This window comes from Pan troglodytes, chromosome 10 (assembly GCF_028858775.2).
Source record: "Pan troglodytes isolate AG18354 chromosome 10, NHGRI_mPanTro3-v2.0_pri, whole genome shotgun sequence".
Taxonomy (NCBI): domain Eukaryota; kingdom Metazoa; phylum Chordata; class Mammalia; order Primates; family Hominidae; genus Pan; species Pan troglodytes.
This window is the reverse complement of record NC_072408.2, coordinates 56,762,921-56,782,650: the sequence shown is the minus strand read 5'-3', so window position 1 is coordinate 56,782,650 and position 19,730 is coordinate 56,762,921. Positions and strand designations below refer to the sequence as shown.

At 43.7% G+C, this 19,730-nt stretch overlaps 1 long non-coding RNA gene across 1 annotated transcript; it reads right to left on the bottom strand.

Annotated features, from left to right (window-relative positions):
• Window positions 1-1,870: 1,870 nt before the first annotated feature.
• LOC134807433 (uncharacterized) lies at window positions 1,871-17,483 on the bottom strand. Its single transcript, XR_010147900.1, has 3 exons — window positions 17,264-17,483; window positions 6,620-6,836; window positions 1,871-2,152 (listed from the first exon to the last, which is right to left on the bottom strand). It is a non-coding gene; the product is annotated as an uncharacterized LOC134807433 (long non-coding RNA).
• Between the last annotated feature and the right edge of the window lie 2,247 nt (window positions 17,484-19,730).

Below are 19,730 nucleotides of genomic sequence, written 5' to 3'. Positions count from 1 at the left end.
AATTTGGAGTCTTTTGTGTTTTCATATAAATTTTAGTATTGTTTTTTCTATTTCCATGAAGAATGTCATTGGTATTTTGATAGATAATTGTGTTAAATCTGTAGATTATTTGAGTGATATGGACATTTTAGCAATATTAATTCTTTCAATTCTTGTACATAAAATATCTTTTCATTCAATTTCTTCCATCAATGTTTTATACTTTTCATTGTAGAGATCTTTCACCTCCTTGGTTGAATTTACTCCTATGTATTTTTATAGGTGTTATAAATGGGATTGCCTTCTTGCTTTCTTTTTCATATAGTTTACTATTGGTGTATAAAATGCTACTGATTTTTGAAATAACCACATGGGTTTTGTGCTTGATTTTGTTAATGTGATATATCAAGTTTACTGGTTTCCTTTTTTTTTTTTTTTTTTTTTTGAGAAAGAGTTTCGCTCTTGATGTCCAGGCTGGAGTGCGCCACCACTCCCGGCTAATTTTGTATTTTCAGTAGAGATGGGGTTTCTCCATGTTGGTCAGGCTGGTCTCGAACTCTCGACCTCAGGTGATCTGCCCGCCTCGGCCTCCCAGAGTGCTGGGATTACAGGCATGAGCCACCGCACCCGGCCGGGTTTCCATGTTCTTGAATCATTCTTGCATACCTGGGATGAATCCTACTTGATCATGGTTAATGGTATTTTTAATGTGCTGTTGAATTTGGCTTGCTAATATTTTGTTGAGATTTTTGCATCTATGTGCATCAGGGATATTGGCCTGTAGTTTTCTTCTTTGGTTGTGTCCTTGTCTGATTTTGTATTAGGGTAATACTGTCCTCATAGATTGAGTTTGGAAGTATTCCCTTCTCTTCAATTTTTGGAATAGTTTACAGAGTATTGGTATTAGTTCTTTAAATGTTTGAGAGAATGTGGCAGTGAAGGCGTCAGGTCCTGGGCTTTTCTTTGATGGGAGGCATTTTATTACTTATTCAATTTTGTTACTGGATATTGATCTGTTCAGATTGTTCTTCTTTAAATGTTTGACAGAATTCAGCAGTGAAGGCATCGGGTCCTGGGGTTTTCTTTGATGAGAGACATTTCACTACTGATTCAATTTTGTTACTTGATCTTGATCTGTTCAGATTTTCTGTTTCTTAATGATTCAATTTTGGTAGATTGTATGTATCCAGGAATTTATCCATTTCTTCTAGGTTTTCCAATTTATTGGCTTATAGTTGTTCATGGTAGGGCATCTCGATGGTGAGGCAGACTGTATTATAGGGATGGGGTAGGGGAAGGGGGAGAAGTTGCAGTATGTGGAAACTCCACACTTTTTGCTTAATTTCACTGTAAACCTAAAACCACTCTAACCTAGTAATTTAAAAAGGCAATGGGCTGAACTGCAAAACTCTAAAGCCTCTGAAGTATATACAGAAAACACTGGCTAACACATCCTATTAACTAAACAGGCCTGACAGCAATGTAAAAATAGGCTTATACCAGTAACAGAAAGCAAATCAGGAGGTAGGAAACACATACCAGTTATTTTATTTTTAATATAACCAAAATATTGTATATGTATGCAAATCAAAACCACAAAAAATATTTAACATGCTAATAAACTATAAACAAAATTCAGAAATAACCTAAGAAATTTAGAGAGCAAATCAGGTTAAAGTCAATTCATAATATAAAAGAGGAGCTATTACAGCGCTTTTGCATTTTAGTGTTAATTTCTCTAGGAGTGTTCTTCTGATTTCTATCAATTGGGAAAAATATCAGACAGAAATAGAATTTTTTAATAGCAAAAATAGATATTGTTTACCTCAACTCAGGACATTTTAAATATAAAGGTGAGTGGGCTTTTTCTTACATCAAGGAGCAAAATTCATTTTCTCTATAAGATTGTTGACTGTTTATTTTTCATGTAGTCTACTTAACTCAGCCATACCCAACCGTGCTTCTGAGCTTTACTTCTCCAGCTTTTTTCTTTTCTTTTTCCAGAGAAAGGAAAGTACATGCTGACTCTTAGTCATAGTTCAAATTCATATTTCTATTCTTCCTGTATATCCCTTAGAGTACAGAGGAAAGTTTTCTATTTCTTCGGAGAAAAGAAAAATCTGTTTTCTATTTTCTAAACCAGTGTCATCAAACAGCATTTTGAGGCAGCAAGCTGTATGAAAAGTATAAGGGAACACAAAAGGGACAAATAAAAAAGATAAAAGTCAATTAAAGAAATTCTAAATAAAAATGTGGAACATGAAAGTAGTCCATGTAATTTTCAAAAAGCATTTCATTCAAGGCTTAGGAAAAAAAAAGAAAGAAAGAAAAGCTCTTGACTGGCCACTCTAGACAGAAATGTGCTTCGGCCCACTGAGAGATAAAGGAAGCAATTGTCATGGCTTTGGGAATTTAGGAAACTTTTCAGATTTCTGAACCAATTCAAGTCAGTTCTTTGAAATTAAAAAAGGAGACATTGAGGCCACAGGGGAGACTTGCTGAAGGAGATTCATAAAAATCAAATTTATTCACTCAAGAAGTAACTTATTGAGCATATTTTATACACTGGGCTGTTAGGATCATCAGTGAACAAAAGAGACCACCCTCTTCCTCCTAAATCTCTGCCATGGTGGAAGTTATGTTCTATTTCATGGAACACAGAAGATGAACACTAAACATAAAAGTAATTATATGTCAGAATTTGAAAATGTTTTAGGAAAAAATGGAGCAGGATAATAGTGATTGAGATACAGGTAATGGGCTGAGAGAAGGAAGGTGTGTCAAGATCTTCTTGCATTTCTATAAAAGCATACTTGAGACTGGGTAATTTAAAAGAGTTTGATTGGCTCATGGTTCTGTAGGCCATGCAAGCATGGTGCTGGCGTTGCTCAGCTTCTGGGGAGGCCTCAGGGAGCTTTTACTAGTGGCAGAAGGTGATGTGGAAGCAGGCACATCACATGATGAGAGTGGGAACAAGAGAGACAGAAGGGGGAGATGCCACTCACTTTCAAACAACCAGATCTCCAGAGAACTCTCTCATCACCAAGGGGATGGCACTAAGCCTTTTATGAGGGTTTTGCCCCCATAATCCAAACACCTCCCACTAGGCCCCACCTTCAACACTGGTGATTACATTTTGACATGAGATTTGGAGGGGACATCAAAAGCATATCAGACAGGTTGCAATTTAAATAGGTGTGCCTAGGACATGCCTCTTTAAGAAGGGGACATTTGAACACAGATCTGAAGCAAAGAAGAAGAGGGTCTTTATAAGCAGCCCGTGCAAGGTTAGAGCATCCCTGATGCATGCCAGGAGGGTCATAGTTCAGAATGTTTACAGCTACTGGGAAAAGGAGGCTTACACTTTGAAAATAAGAGATCAGTAAAAGACTAAATGCAAAAACAAAACGACAAATTCTCAAAAAGAAATGAAAGAAAGTGTAAATCTCAGAGGATTTCTGAAAGCACTGAGGAAGAGATGAGAGTTTAAATGGTCCTTGAAATGTTTTTCAGGTTTTCTTCCCACGGGAATAAATTCAATGATCATAAGTGCATGTAAAATTACAAAGCAGTTACAAAGATGAACAATAACATCACATCAAATGCTTTAAAAAAAAGGTGATTCTCAAGTGTGAGATACATTTTCAAATAATTCAGTCTGCTTACATGCAACATTTTCTAGCCTTTGCCCCACTCATCTATTTTACAAGGAACAAGCTGCCTCTATTTCTTCTCTACATCCCTCAACTAACTAAATGTTAGCTTAATAATCCCCATAGGTCAACAAAGACTGTTCTTGTCTTTCTTGCAAGTCCTATGGATACATTTCAATTGTTTTATTTTGTTTGCTTTTTGCATTTGATGCCATCAAACACAACCGCCTTGCAATTTTCCCCTCCTTTGGTTTGTCTCTTGCTTCTTTCCTATCATTTTGCTCTTTTTTCCTCCGTCAGCTCCATAAATGCTAGGCTGTGTTCTCAACTCTCAGTTTTCTTCAGTACTCATTGCCTTCAACATCTCTTTTCACATTCATTCTTAAAGACACTCAAATCAGGTTCTCACCCCACCTTTCCACCTAAGTTACTAGGTAGTCAATAGTTCCAGTTTTCCCCAACAATCTGTTACTCCAGATGTCACATTTAATAATGCTAGTGCACCCTTTCATTTTTACCTGTGTTATCTCTATTTGGATGATAAAATATATGGTCTACCTATCTATGAATCCGGCTGCAAAACCCAGTGGTCAATTCTCGGCACCTCAGTTCTCCTTCTAGGTTCCAAGGCTCCCTAAGTAGCCAGCAAACTCACTGAACCCCTCGGGATATTTTAAAATTTCAAGGAAAACTATCTCTCAAATTCTGCCCAAGCTACTAGCTCAAGTTAGCTCACAATTACAATGTTAGATTGCACTGCATTCCTTTCAATGATATCATATTTTTGCAGATCTGGGTTTCTGGTGTTTGTAATAAAAAGTTAAGGACTGTACAAAAACCAGTGTGGAATAGGAAATGAATTTGGCAGTTCTCAAACAGTTTCCAAGGTTTAGCGTTATTCCTAACAATACCAACGGGTACACGCATCTCATTAGAAAGTAATTACGGTTATGTTAGAATAAAATTAAATATTAATTTTTTTCTTTAAATTTGTATGTTTTAGGTTTCCAAATGGCTACTAAGTTGATAGGACAAAAATACTTATGAAATGTTTGGGGTAAGGCCACTTAATAAACAAAATTGTTATGTATTTCTTTTGGCCTAGGAGACCCATACAAAACTACCCAGACAGCAAGGGTGACATAAACTAAGAAAGGCTGGGAACCTCTGTTTTACTACTTTTTTTTTTTTTGAGATGAAGTCTCATTCTGTCACCCAGGCTGGAGTGCAGTGGCGCATCTGTGTTCACTGCAAGCTCCGCTTCCTGGGTTCACGCTTTTCTCCTGCCGCAGCCTTCCAAGTAGCTGGGACTACAGGCGCCAGCCACCATGCCAGGCTAATTTTTCGTATTTTTTTAGTAGAGACTGGGTTTCACCATGTTAGCCAGGATGGTCTCGATCTCCTGACCTTGTGATCTGCCCGCCTCAGCCTCCCAAAGTGCTGAGATTACAAGCGTGAGCCACCACACCCGGCCTAGTCGTTATTGTATAAGTGACTGTCAGGAGCATTTGACATAGTTGATCCCTCATCCCTTTTCTGCTTCCTCCACTCAGCTTCCAGGAACCACACGTTCTTGGTTTTCTTTCTATCTCACTGGTCACACTTTCTCAATCTTTTTTTCTGTTTTCCACTTCTCTTTTCAATCTCTTAATATTAGAGTGCCCAGGACTCATGCCTGAGCTCTCTTCTTTTCTCAGTCTGTAATATCTTCTTAAGGGGTTTCATTCAGTCTCATGGCTTTAAATAACATCTATGTATTGATAATTTTCAAATTTGTAAATTGAGAACAGACTTCTTCCCTGAATTCAGACTCAAACAATCCAACTACCTTCACCACATTTGCACTTCAATATGCACTGGACAAGAAAATTTAACATATCAAAAAAAGTTTCCCTTACCTCCCTCTCTCTGCACTGCACCCCCTGCCCCCAGAGCCCCCCCACCCCCACCCGCCACCCTCCACTGAAACCAAAAAGAAAAAAAGAGAAATCTGCTCCATTTCAGTACAAGCTAACTCCATACTTCTCGATGCTAAGGCTGGAAAGCTTGGTCTCATGCTTGACTCTTTCTCTTAAACTCTACCAATCCAGAAACAAATCCTTCTAGCTCTACCTTCAAAATATATGCAGAATTCTATCACTTCTCTCCCTCACTGCAGTCAGCAAGTGGATCCAAGCTACCACCATCTATCTTTCTTCTGGAACTATGGAATAGCCTTCTAGCCAGTCTTTCTGCTTCAGCACTTGCCCTATTGCAGTTTATGTTCTCATAAAGCAGTCAGAATGATGTGTTTAAACATAAGACAGAGCCTATCATCACTCTCTACTTAAAATCCCCAATTACATCACATTTGACTCAAAGTCAAAGTCCTTAGCCTATATGGAGCCCTGATCTGAACACCTACCCTACTGTGAATTCTCCGACTTCATCTACCATCACCCTTCTCACTCACTCCGCTCAAGCCACACTGACCACCTGGTCAACACATCCCAGCCATAAACCCTTGCAGCGCCTGTTACCTCTGTTTGGAATGCTCTTCACCGAGATAAATCCTTGCAGTCTCCCACCCTCCTTCAAATCATTTTTATCTGACTATCTTGTAAACAGTGCAATCTTCACCTTGCCCCAGTCCAGCACTCCCAATTCCTCTTACCGTAGCTAACTTTATCTTATTCTACATCATTTATTCTATTCTAACATTCTGTATAATATGCTTTCATATCACAGTTATCATATACTGTCTTTCTCAAAGTTCTAGAAGCTCAGGGATTACTGTTTTATTCACTCTCTAAGTGCATAGAATTTCTGGAATATGGTAAATATTTGTTAGTTATTTGCTAAATAGATGAAGGAATCAGCCTGTTCACTGGCAGCCATCATAACCATTTTAAAGGCTTCCACTACTATGCATATTTCCCAGTAACTTCCAAAATTATATCTTCAACCCAGAACTCTCCTGACTCAAAGAGATATATTCATCCACTTACCTGACATCTTTCCTTAGTTGTTCCAAAAGAACTTCTGATTGATTCAAATGTTTCAGAAAGACATCTTCTCCTTAAACTTGCCACATGCCCTGTGTATTAGTCAGGTCCAGCTATCACAACAAGATACCACAGACTGGGTGGCTTTATTATAAACATCTATTTATCACAATTCAGAAAACTTGAGGTCCAAGATCAAGCTGTCAGCATCTAGCCTTTCCTGTGAGGAGAGAGAAAGAGAGGGGATATTGGGGGGAGAATGAGGAAGAGAAAGAGGGAAAGAGAAAAATGTAGTGTCTCTTCCTCTTATATGTCCTATCAGATTAGGAGCCCACACTTACGATCTCGTTTAACCTTACTTACCTCCTTAAAGGCCCCATCTCCAAACCCAGGGATGTTGAGGGTTAGGGCTCCAACACATGAATGGGGATGGTCAAAATTCAGTCTACAAGATCCTGCATTTCTTATTGTTATGAGTGAAAACACTGAGAATGCAATTAACCAAGCCAGAAACCTGACATTTATCCTCGATACCTTTTCCTTCCCCGTTGATTATATCTAATGAGGTACCAAATCCACTCAATTCTATCTCCTAAATATTTCATATCTTCCTCCCTTTCTGTGTTTCTCTACGGCCCTCCCCTAGTCAGTCCCTCATTTTGTACACGGACTATGCTAGTAGGCTCCTAAGCTACCCTCCGGCCATCATCCTCGGCAACTTCTTGCATCCGGCACACCATTGATAGATGATCTTCCTAAAACACAACTCTGATCCTATGACTCCCTGATTTTAAATCACACAATAACATATCATTTCCTAAGGATAAACTTATATTCCAGTAGTATTGCCTACAGTCTTGTTTTGTCATCTCCACCTTCACCCTTCCCACCCAGCATCCTATCCACTTCTCACTTTGTTCTCCAAGCACACCAAATCATTTGCAATTTCCCAAGCACTCACTGCTTTCCCTGTCTTTATCCAGAGCTGTTCATACTACCTTACCAGTATTGGATGCCCTTGTCTCTCTACCAAGTCCCATTAGTCCTTGCATTATTGGCCCATCCTGTATGAAGTGTTCCTGTTTTCCCAAGGACATCAAATGTTTGTTCTTTGTACAAGGCTTGCTTTATTAGGGAAATTAAGTATTGTATTGTAATTGTCTGTCTGCATATCTACCTCTCACTGACTCCATCCATATATACCTTGATCAACACATATTACAGATCTTTGTATTGCCAGTGCCTAGCACAGAGTGGCAGTTTACTCAATGACTGCATGAAATGAACTGTCAGTGGAGTTTACTCTGGAAACTTTCTCTTCTGACAATTATTCTTCCAGAAAATCTATAATTCCTTTATTTTCCTGCCTTATTAAGAATAAAAGTAAGTGAAATTATAGTTTCCAATGTTTTTCAGTTTTTTGCTGTTTTTTATTTCTTCTTTATGTATTAATTTCACAGGGCTGTTAAAGAACCAATTAAAATCCAAATTCTTATCTTTTTCCAAGATTCAGCTCAGTGAGTTTTCAGATAATCACATCTACCAATGAAAAGAGAAGTTCCCAGTGATAATATGAAAAATTGACACTGTCAGGTAAAAAAAAATTGAATGCATTTCTAAGGACATGTTGGCTTAATATTTTAAATTAATTTTGGAACATGCTAAGCATATAATATTAAACATGCATCACTGATTTTGAACGTAATACAATGCATTAAAGGGCTTTTTAAAATGTGACTTTCAGAGTGTTTGCGTATTCAATAAAAAATTGTGTGCATCATTGAACATTTATGCAATGAAGGTCTTAAAGATGTAAGGAAGATAAAACTGTGAAAAAATCATAAAGATTAAATAAACATTTCAGGAAAGACCAAATAGACTACTAGACTAGAAACTACTACTAGACTAAACACTAAAACAATTGAGAGTACAGAGAGATAGAAAGAGAAAACTGATTAGAAATGAGAAGACCAAAGCTCTGTACATAGTACAAATAGAATAAAAGTACCAGGTCAAAATAAATGAATACACACACCCTGAATAATACAAAGGGCATGTGGTTTAATCTCCAAGTAAACATATGTTATGCCTAGACCGTTAGTTCCTCAAAGAAGACCACCAGAGTCTAGAGTCAAAGCCAAGCAGCAAGGATCTTTACTACAAGTTCGAACCTGGTCCTTCTATCTTACAGCATACAAGAGGGCCCTGAACAATGCGAGTGTTTGCTTTTTATAGCCTGAAAGTTACAGGGGAACAAAGGAATTCTTTTGGTTCCCGCTCTTTCAGTAAAACTTTGAACGGCTGTCCCCTTATCAGAGACTTTCCTGGTGGTGTTTGTACTGGGCTCAGGAACTTTGAGAGATATATGGCGATATGTGGTGGGATGGGAGGATGGGATGTGTTTGTACTGGGCTTGTTTGTTTTGAGCCTGGGGCTGAGGAATGTGCCCGGCTCCTTTCATTCCCCCCTTTCTTTTCAGGTATTTTTTAGAGCCAATCTTGGGTCTTATAAGTCTGATTCTGTTTCAGCGTTTACAGGTTGGTATTGGGCTCTGAGGACTATGAGTTGTACAGTGTTAAACTTTTCTTTAACGAACCGCAAAATTCTGTTAACAACACAAGGTCCTACGGTAAGCAGAAATAGTAGACTCAGCAGGGGTCTAAGGTAGGGGGCTAACAGAGAAAACATAGATGAGTTCTACTATTCGTCTGCAGCTGAAGCAAACTGCCGTGTTCTTACTTCTGTGCTTAACTTGCGTAACTGTTGGACCCAGTCTTCTACGAGCCCTGATTCATTTATGTAGAAACAACAGTCTTCCTTTAGAAACATACACGTTCCCCCTTTTTCAGCAGTGAGTAGGTCTAAGGCCTTCTGGTTCTGCAAGGTTACTTGTGCTAGGGACGTGAGCTGCCGCTGGAGGGAGGCAAGGGACTTAGCTGACTCCTTTATAGCAACGGCAAATTGTTGGTACAGCTTGTTACTTTCTATGAGGGTGTGACCTAGGGCTCCCCCAGCCAGTCCGGCCGCCATGAAGGATGCGGTGAGGGAGATTCCTGCAATGAGGGGGAGAAATATGGCTCATGCAGGTCTCGGTCTAGGGTCTGGGTGAATAACAGCACTAGTCCAGTTACCGGTATACTTTAGGAACTCGCCGGCAGTAAGTAGAGTTAACCGGGGAACTAATGTGACAGGAAGACACAGTAGGTTGGTAACAGAGGGGCTTGATAGGTTTTTAGATAATGTTCTATTACACCAGAAGAATATGCCTGACGGAGCCTTTAAGGTGATGTTAGGGGGCGTTGCAGTGATGTTGCAGAGGCTGGAATTAGTTCCTGAGAAACAGTAGGGAAACTTTTCTTGACTGGGGTTTAGGTATAGTGGCACGTTAGGGATAGGGGCATATGAGAGGTTTCGGTGGTTGTTAGCTTGGGCAGAGGTGGAGGATCCTCATGGCAGGGGGACAGCGGTTAGTGGTGGACGCCTTAGAGTGGCACATAGAAAGCAGCCAGACAGGCTGTGAAGTCCTGTAAGGTTGGCAAGTTCTAATCCTTCTTGCAATAATTTTAACTAGGAAAAAGGACGTAAATCTTGTGTCAGGCGGTTTTCTTGTCGCTGGATATTTCTATGGACCAGGGGCCGTACCTGCACTAGACTTTGCCACAGATAGAGGTGACTGCTAGGCCATGTGGAGGTGGAGGAGTAGTATACAGACTTGTGTTGAGGCGTGGTCCAGCGGGAGTTCTAGGGGTCTTTAACTATCTATGTATATGAAAGGTCTCTATCTCGTCTGCGATGGAAGGGCCATCTGGGATCTATCTGTTCTTTTCCACCCCACTATTGGTATTTATGGATGTTACAATAGTTATAAGGGCAGCCGGCACTTTGGTGCCACCAATAGTGCTTACAATTTTATTCAGTCTGATCATACTCGAAGCATATTATTGGTGCCACTGGTTTGGCTACTGGGAAATTGGTAAAATTTAGTAAAATTGGGCTATTGCACCTTGAGGAGGGGCAATCTGCACTGGCCACTAATTTCCCGGGCTTATGAGGTTGCCTAGGGTGGGTTTGGTTTTTATAAAGCCAGAATCTCCAGACAAAGGGATTAGGAGCTGGCTTTATGTTTTCTTTAGCGGCCACTAGGGTGACTAATGTTAGAGTTAGACTACTTAACTGCATGTTTGCAGTGAGCTATGCTGCTGGCGCAGGGTGAGTTTTAAGGGGTTGTTCTTAGCTCTGTCCACAGTCCACGTGTCTGGTGCTTCAGCCGCCGCTGTGATTGGCCTTAGAAGGTCGGAGGTTGAGTCCACTGGCTTGACGTGGGTGTAGTGGATCCACGACGCAATGCCTTCTACTTTCAGGGCGGTGGGTGTGGTCAGGAGTACTTGGAGTGGTCCTTTCTACCTGGGCTCTAGGGTCTCTTGTCGGTGTCGCTTAACTAGGACCTAGTCTCCCGGCTGGTACGGATGGGGTGTCGGTGGGGGACTGGTCTCATATAGCTCTTTCAGCTTGGGCCAAATTTCTTGGTGAATTTTCTGTAAGGCTTGTAAGGAAAATAAGAATTCAGAGACATTTTCTGTTTCAGACTTAAGCAGGTCATCTTTTAAGCTAGGAACTAGGGGTGGAGGTCTACCATACATGATTTCATAAGGGGTAAGGCCTAGTTTGTAAGGGGTATTACGGGCCTGGAACAGAGCATAGGGGAGAAGGACTACCTAATTAGCGCCAGTCTCTATAGTCAATTTAGTTAAGGTCTCTTTTAAGGTCCGATTCATCCTTTCCACCTGTCCTGAACTCTGGGGCCTGTAAGCGCAATGTAGTTTCTAATTTGCCCTAAGGATGGAAGCCAAGTCCTGACTTACCTTAGCGATGAAAGCGGGCCTATTATCTGACTTTATCTGGATGGGTAAGCCATACCTGGGAAAGATATCTTCTAGAATTTTCTTTGCTACGACCTGAGCAGTTTCTCTTTTGGTTGGGAATGCTTCAGTCCACCTTGAAAAAGTATCTACAAAGACAAGTAAGTACCGGTACCTGTACTTTCCTGGCTTTATTTCAGTAAAATCTACTTCCCAGTAGATACCGGGCCTGGTTCCCCTGAGCCTTGTTCTTGCTGCAGCTTGAGATTGGGGGTATGCGTTGTTAAGCTGGCAGACTTTTCAACTTGTCACGATACTGCTGGCCGTCTCAGCTATATGTCTGATTTTGAGCTTGGAGCATCTGATCAGGTCTATCATCTGCCGGGCCCCCAGGTGGGTGGTTCGGTGGATGTGTTCTAACACTTGTTGTCCTAATTTTTCTGGTAGGATGGTTTGGTCATTAGTATCAGTCTACCACCTATTCTGGATTTGTTTCAGGGGAAGTTTGTCAATCTACTGGAGCTCTTGTTCTGAATATTCAGGGAAATATGGCAAGTCCCGGGGGCCCGGGTCAGGGAGCTGGAGTGCAAGGAGTTGGCTGGGAGCCTTCGCTACATTCCTTGCAGTTTGGTCTGCCAGAAAGTTGCCTTGAGCAGTTGGAGTAGTTAGTTTCTGATGCCCTGGGCAATGTACAATGGCTAATTTTTCTGGCCTCCATAGGGCTGTTAGCAGGGCTAGGATCTCTTGCTTGTTTTTTATCTCTTTTCTTTCAGCCGTCAGTAAATTTCGCTCCCTGTAAATGGCCTTATGTATATGCACCATTGCAAAAGCATATCGGCTGTCTGTATATACTGTCAGCTTTTTCCCTGCCCTTAAGGTAAGAGCTTGGGTGAGCGCTATCAGTTCGGCCTTCTGGGCCGATGTCCTCGGGGGCAGGGGTTCTGCCTAGATTACCTCAGTCTCTGAAGTTACTGCCGCTCCAGCGTACCTCTGGCCTTGATGCATGAAGCTGCTCCTATCAGTGAACCAGACGAGGTCGGCATCAGGAAGTGGGCGGTCCTGCAGGTCTTCTCGAACTCCGTGCACCTGAGCTAGTATCTTGGTGCAGTCATGGAGTGGGGCGTCCAGGTCTGGGTTGGGCAGCTGCGAGGCAGGGTTTAAGGTCGTTGGGGGCAGGAAAATTATCCTGAGAGGATTTAGTAGTAGTCCTTGGTAGTGGGTGAGCCGGGCGTTACTCATCCATCGATTAGGTGGCTGTTTGAGTACACCTTCGATGGCATGTGGAGTAACGACCTGCAATTCTTGCCTTATGACAAGTTTATCAGCATCTTGCACCATCAGAGCCATGGCCGCAATCATTCGGAGACAAGGGGGCCATTTGGCAGCCACTGGGTCTAACTTCTTTGACAGGAACTAAGACCAAGTGCTGTGCTCCTGTATCGACTAAGAACTGGACTGGGGACTTCTTCACTTGCAAAGTTACCTTAGGTTCGGGGAGGGGGACGGAACCCTGTCTTCCTTAGTCTTCGTCTTGAGTGACTAGTACGGGTGTAGACCCAGGGGGTCCCTGTCCTCGTTGTTTCTTTTTGGGGCAGTCTCTTACCTAGTGGCCAGCCCCCTTATAGTAGGCACATTGGTCTTTGCTCAGATTATCATGCCGGGGGGGGCCGCCTAGGTTGGGTGTACTCTGGCTGTAGATGCTTTTTCTGTACTACTGCTGCCAGGACCTTGGTCATTTTTTCAGTGGCCTTAAATTGTTTTTCCTCTGGAGTATCTCTGTTATTGTAAACCTGCTGGGCTATCTGAAGGAGGTCTTGAATCCGCTTTCCTTCCAAGTCTTCTAATTTCTGGAGTTTTCTCTTAATATCTGGGGCTGCCTGATTTACGAAAGACATTACAACAGCTGCCTGACTTCTTGGAGCCTCTGGATCTATGGGGGTGTACTGTCTAAAAGCTTCCATTAATCTTTCTAAGTAGGTAGCTGGGCTCTCTGTCTTTCCCTGCAGAATAGAATATACTTTAGCCAAATTAGTGGGCTTGCGAGCAGCTGCCCGGAGACCTGCCATTAGAGTCTGGCAATAAAGGTGTAGCCGTCCTTTACCTTCTGCCGTGTTGTAGTCCTACGCCGGCCTGGTCAGAGGAAAGGTTGCGTTTATGAGGTCGGGGTTGGCAGTCGGTTGACCGTCGTCCCCCGGGACCAGCTTTCTAGCTTCTATCTGTATTCTTTCTCGCTCTTCCGTGGTGAACAAGATTCGGAGGAGCTGCTGACAATCATCCCAAGTGGGCTGGTGGGTGAACATGACACTATCTAGTAAAGCCAGTAAATCTTTGGGGTTGTCTGAAAACCGAGCACTCTGAGTCTTCCAGTTATACAGATCACTGGTGGAGAATGGCCAGTACTGGAGTCTGGGGATTCCTGTGTCAACTGGGGGTCCTATTTCCCGAAGGGGTAAAGCCACTGTGGAGTCAGGCGGCTGAGGGGGGCTAGTCCGTGAAGTGCGCCCTCGTGTCTGCCCTGCCGGCCTTTCAAAGTTACTTTCCTTTTCAGCGGGCCTGTGTGTGCCGGCCGCCTCCCGTCCGCCTGCTCCTTCCCGCAGCTCAGCCAGGGGGGCTGGGGCCTGGGGCCCGGAGGGGTACGGAGGGGGTTCTGTGAACAGTGGGTCTTCGCTGTCAGGTAGAACAGGATGGGGGGGGGGCAGTTGGTTGCTTGGATTTTAGTGGTCGAGCAACCAGTGCCTTACAGGGTTCAGAGGCCAATTGGAAAGGGGACAGCCAAGGAGGCAGATTCTCAACAAGGTCTTGCCATATGAGGATATATGGGATTTGATCTAAGTGGCCCGCATGCCCAGGTAGGAAAATCTTGGACTTTACCATAGTGATAACAGCAAGTCAGAAGGTCCTTTCGGGCGGCCACCTTACATCAAAGGCAGGCCATTCGGAGCGACACAGAGTAATTAGCTTTCTTTTCCTGATTTCTATACCAAGATCATGGCCTCTTGCTCTAACTTCTTTGAAATTACTTGTAAGGAGAGATAGAGGAGTGCTCTGGGTATTACCTATCCTGTAATAATTTGTAGTCTCTTCCTGTAAAGGAATGTGGGTTTGAATCTTTGTAAAGGAAATCTGATCTGACTTATTAATGATATCTAATCGCAGGCGCACTTTGGCAGCCCTGGTCAGAGTTAGCTGCCTGGATCGCGGTCGCGCTGGGGCAACCCAGATCAGAGACAGCTGCTGCCCACCAAACCGGGGCACTTCAGATCGCAAGCGCGCACCGGAAGCCCGGGTCAGAGTTAGCTGCCTGGATCGCGGTCGTGCTGGGGCAGCCCAGATCAGAGACAGCTGCTGCCCGCCAAACCGGGGCACTTCAGATCGCAAGCGCGCACTGGAAGCCCGGGTCAGAGTTAGCTGCCTGGATCGCGGTCGCGCTGGGGCAGCCCAGATCAGAGACAGCTGCTGCCCGCCAAACCGGGGCACTTCAGATCGCAAGCGCGCACCGGAAGCCCGGGTCAGAGTTAGCTGCCTGGATCGCGGTCGTGCTTGGGCAGCCCAGATCAGAGACAGCTGCTGCCCGCCAAACCGGGGCAGTTCAGATCGCAAGCGCGCACCGGAAGCCCGGGTCAGAGTTAGCTGCCTGGATCGCGGTCGCGCTGGGGCAGCCCAGATCAGAGACAGCTGCTGCCCGCCAAACCGGGGCACTTCAGATCGCAAGCGCGCACCGGAAGCCCGGGTCAGAGTTAGCTGCCTGGATCGCGGTCGCGCTGGGGCAGCCCAGATCAGAGACAGCTGCTGCCCGCCAAACCGGGGCACTTCAGATCGCAAGCGCGCACCGGAAGCCCGGGTCAGAGTTAGCTGCCTGGATCGCGGTCGCGCTGGAGCAGCCTAGATCAGAGACAGCTGCTGCCCGCCAAACCGGGGCAGTTCAGATCGCAAGCACGCACCGGAAGCCTGGGTCAGAGTTAGCTGCCTGGATCGCGATCGTGCTGGGGCAGCCCAGATCAGAGATGGCTGCTGCCCGCCAAACCGGGGCAGCTCAGATCAGAGACAGCTGCTGCCCGCCCAACCGGGGCAGCTCAGATCAGAGACAGCTGCTGCCCGCCCAACCGGGGCAGCTCAGATCAGAGACAGCTGCTGCCCGCCAAACCGGGGCAGCTCAGATTGCAATATAGATCAGATGAGAGCCAGGGGACATCTCCCACCGGTCTCCGCTGGCCGTCCTATAGCGCATCCGCCAGGACTGTGCCAGCTCTAGTTTCAGACCTCGCAAGTCACAGATTCGGATTCAGAACAGACACAGACAGACAAACAAGACAAACAGAGACGAGCCAGCTCACCTATCAGTAGATCAATCCTAGCAGATCCGTTGACCAGGGGTCTGCTGGGCTTGGGGAATCCCAGACGAGCCCCCAGATGTTATGCCTAGACCATTAGTTCCTCAAAGAAGACCACCAGATTCTAGAGTCAAAGCCAAGCGGCAAGGATCTTTACTACAAGTTCGAACCTGGTCCTTCTATCTTACAGCATACAAGAGGGCCCTGAACAATGCGAGTGTTTGCTTTTTATAGCCTGAAAGTTACAGGGGAACAAAGGAATTCTTTTGGTTCCCGCTCTTTCAGTAAAACTTTGAACGGCTGTCCCCTTATCGGAGACTTTCCTGGTGGTGCTTGTACTGGGCTCAGGAAGTTTGAGAGATATATGGCGATATGTGGTGGGATAGGAGGATGGGATGTGTTTGTACTGGGCTTGTTTGTTTTGAGCCTGGGGCTGAGGAATGTGCCCGGCTCCTTTCACATATCACATAGCAAATGTGTTAGAACTGTGAGTACTGCAATAAGCTGTCATACAGTCCCATCATCGTAACCACACCATCTCAAATGTTTTATTCACATTACAAGGAAACAATTCCATATATTAATTTTTTCAACATTTGAAGTCACAAGGACAGATTTGACCAATACTTTTGCATTAGTCAGTTGTGGGTTGTTATAAAAAACAAAAACCAAAAACAAACAACTAAGAAATCTCAGTGGCTTAAGAAATAAAAGGTTATTGCCTTCTTATACAATGCAGTCCAATGTAAGGCACATATACACTGGAGTGTTAGACACAGTATAGGCAATGAATATGTAATAAAATATTGAATGAATAAATAGAAGGAAAAGAAAGGAAAGAAGGAAAGGAAGTCCTACCTAAATTTGCTCAAACTGTATAAACCATCCCAGCCCCAATTTTCATATCTGTAACATAGGATAATAGTGCTATGGGTTTTTTGTTGTTGTTGTTTTGGAGTTTGTTTGTTTGTTTTTAGATGGAGTCATGCTCTGTCACTAGGCTGGAATGCAGTGGCATGAACTCAGCTCACTGCAACCTTTGCCTCCTGGGTTCAAGCAATTCTCCTGCCTCAGCCTCCCAAGTAGCTGGGACTACAGGCATGTACCACCATGTCCAGTTAATTTTTTTATTTTTAGTAGAGACAAGGTTTCACCATGTTGGCCAGGATGGTCTCCATCTCTTCACCTCGTGATTCTCCCGCCTCACCCTCCCAAAGTGCTGGGATTATAGGTGTGAGCCACTGCACCTGGCCAATAGTGCTATGATTAAGGGTAATCATCATCATCATCATTAAGTGTATAACATAATAAACCTCAAAATGGGCTTGAGGATTGGTTATCAGAAAAATGGCTGATAGGAGGAAGCACTAACTTGCAGCTGCCATGTGGAGGGACAGAGCAGCAGGTGGACACCCACATCGTGAACTTTTGCTCCAAGAACTACCACAGGAACATACCAGGAAAGCTGAGAGAATTCACAGAACTTTTGAAGGAGGTGGATTGCCACTGCAGGCTCTGTGGGACAACTGAGGAGCTGTGCTTTCTCAGCTGGGAGACTTGTGATCTGGGGCAAGTTCTCAGCCCTGCTCACCAGTTCCCTGGAAATATACTTGGTGCTGTTGCAGGAGCACAGTAGGAGTGAGACCAGCCTTTCAGGATGCAGGCTGTGTGGGAGCTGGGTGAGGCCTGTGGCAGCTGGCTTTCCTTCACTTCCCTGGTGACCTGTGTGATGCAACAGAGACAGCCATAATCCCCTTGGGAGCATAACTACATTGGCCTGGGAATCACACCCCCACCCCCCACAGCAGCTGCAGCAAGCCCCACCCAAGGAGAGTCTGAGTTCAGACACGCCTAACCCTGCCCCCAGCTGATGGTCTTTCTCTACCCACCCTGGAAGCCAAAGACAAAGGTCATAATCTCTAGAGAGCTCTATGGCCTTCCCCCCTACCTGAGAAACCGGAATATTTATCCAAAGATGACTCTAGAGCAAGCTTGTATCCTTCTTATACAACTGCAGCTGATGCAGTCTTGAAGCACCACCTCCTGGCTGGAGGCCAGCCAACACAAAACCAGCACACTTAACAAAAATACAACTAAGGACTCTCACAGAGTCCACTTTACTCCCCTTCTACTTCCACCAGAGTAGTTGTTGGGATCCATGGCTGACAGACCTGATGACAGGTCACATCACAGGGCTCTTTGCAGACACTCCCCAATACCAGCCTGGAGCCTGATACCTCCGCTGGGTAGCTAGATCCAGAGGAGAAATAACAGTAACTGCAGTTCAGCTCTCAAGAAGCCCCATGCCTAGGGGAAAGAGGAGTGCACCACATCAAGGGAACACCCCCGTGGGACAAAAGAATCTGAGCAGCAGCCCTTGAGTCCCAGATCTTCCCTCTGAAATAGTCTACACAAATGAGAAAGAACTAGGAAAATAATTCTGGTAATGTGACAAACAAGGTTCTTTAACACCCCCAGAAGATCATACTAGCTCACCAGCAATGGATCCAAACCAAGAAGAAATCTCTGAATTGCCAGAGAAAAACACTCAAAAGGTTGGTTGTTAAGGCAATCAAGGAGGCATCAGAGAAAGGTAGAGTATAACTTAAAAAAAAAAAAGATATAAGATATGAATGGAAAAATCTCCAGTAAAATAGATAGCATAAGTAAAAAAAAAAATCGCAACTTCTGGAAATCAAGGACACACTTGGAGAAATGCAAAATGCACTGGAAAGTCAGCAACAGAATCAAACAAGTAGAAGAAAGAACTTCAGAGTTCAAAGATAAGGCTTTTGAATTAACCCAATCCAACAAAAACAAACAAAAAAGAATTTTTTAAAAAAGAACAAAGCCTCCAAGAAGTGTGGGATTATGTTAAACGAGCAAACCTAAGAATAATTGGTGTTCCTGAGGAGAACGAGAAATCTGAAAGTTTGGAAAACACATCTGAGGGAATAATTGAGGAAAACTTTCCCAGTCATCAGGTTATCTAAAGTCAAAACGGAGGAAAGAATCTTAAGAACTGTGAGGCAAAGGCATCAGTAACCTATAAAGAAAAACTTGTCAGATTAACAGCAGATTTTTCAGCAGAAACCCTACAAGCTAAAAGGGACTGGGGTCCTATCTTTTAACCTCCTTAAACAAAACAATTATAAGACAAGAATTTTGTATCCAGTGAAACTAAGCTTCATAAATGAAGGAAAGATACAGTCTTTTGTAGACAAACAAATGCTGAGAAAATTCACCACTACCAAGCCAGCACTACGAGAACTGCTAAAAGGAGTTCTAAATCTTGAAACAAATCCTAGAAATACATCAAAATAGAATTTCCTTAAAGTATACATCTCACGGGACCTATAAAACAATCACACAATAAAAAAAACCCAAAGTATTCAGGCAAAAATCACAGTGAATAGAATAGTACCTCACATCTCAATACAGATATTGAATGTAAATGGCCTAAATACTCCACTTAAAAGATATAAAGGCTGGGTGCGGTGGCTCACCCCTGTTATCTCAACACTTTCGGAGGCTGAGTCAAGTAGATCATGAGGTCAGGAGATTGACCATCCTGGCTAACACAGTGAAACCCCATCTCTTCTAAAAATACAAAATTAGCCAGGCATGGTGGCACGCACCTGTAGTCCCAGCTACGCGGAAGGGTGAGGTAGGAGAATCGCTTAAACCCGGGAGGCAGAGATTGCAGTAAGCCAAGATTGTGCCCCTGCACTCCAGCCTGGGCAACAGAGAAAGACTCCATCTCAAGAAAAAAAAAAAATACAGAATGGCAGAATGGATTAGAAGTCACCAACCAAGTATCTGCTGTCTTTGGGAGACTTACCTGACACATAAGGACTCACATAAACTTAAGGTAAAGGGTGAAAAAAGATATTCCCTGCCAATGGACACCAAAAGCAAGCAGGA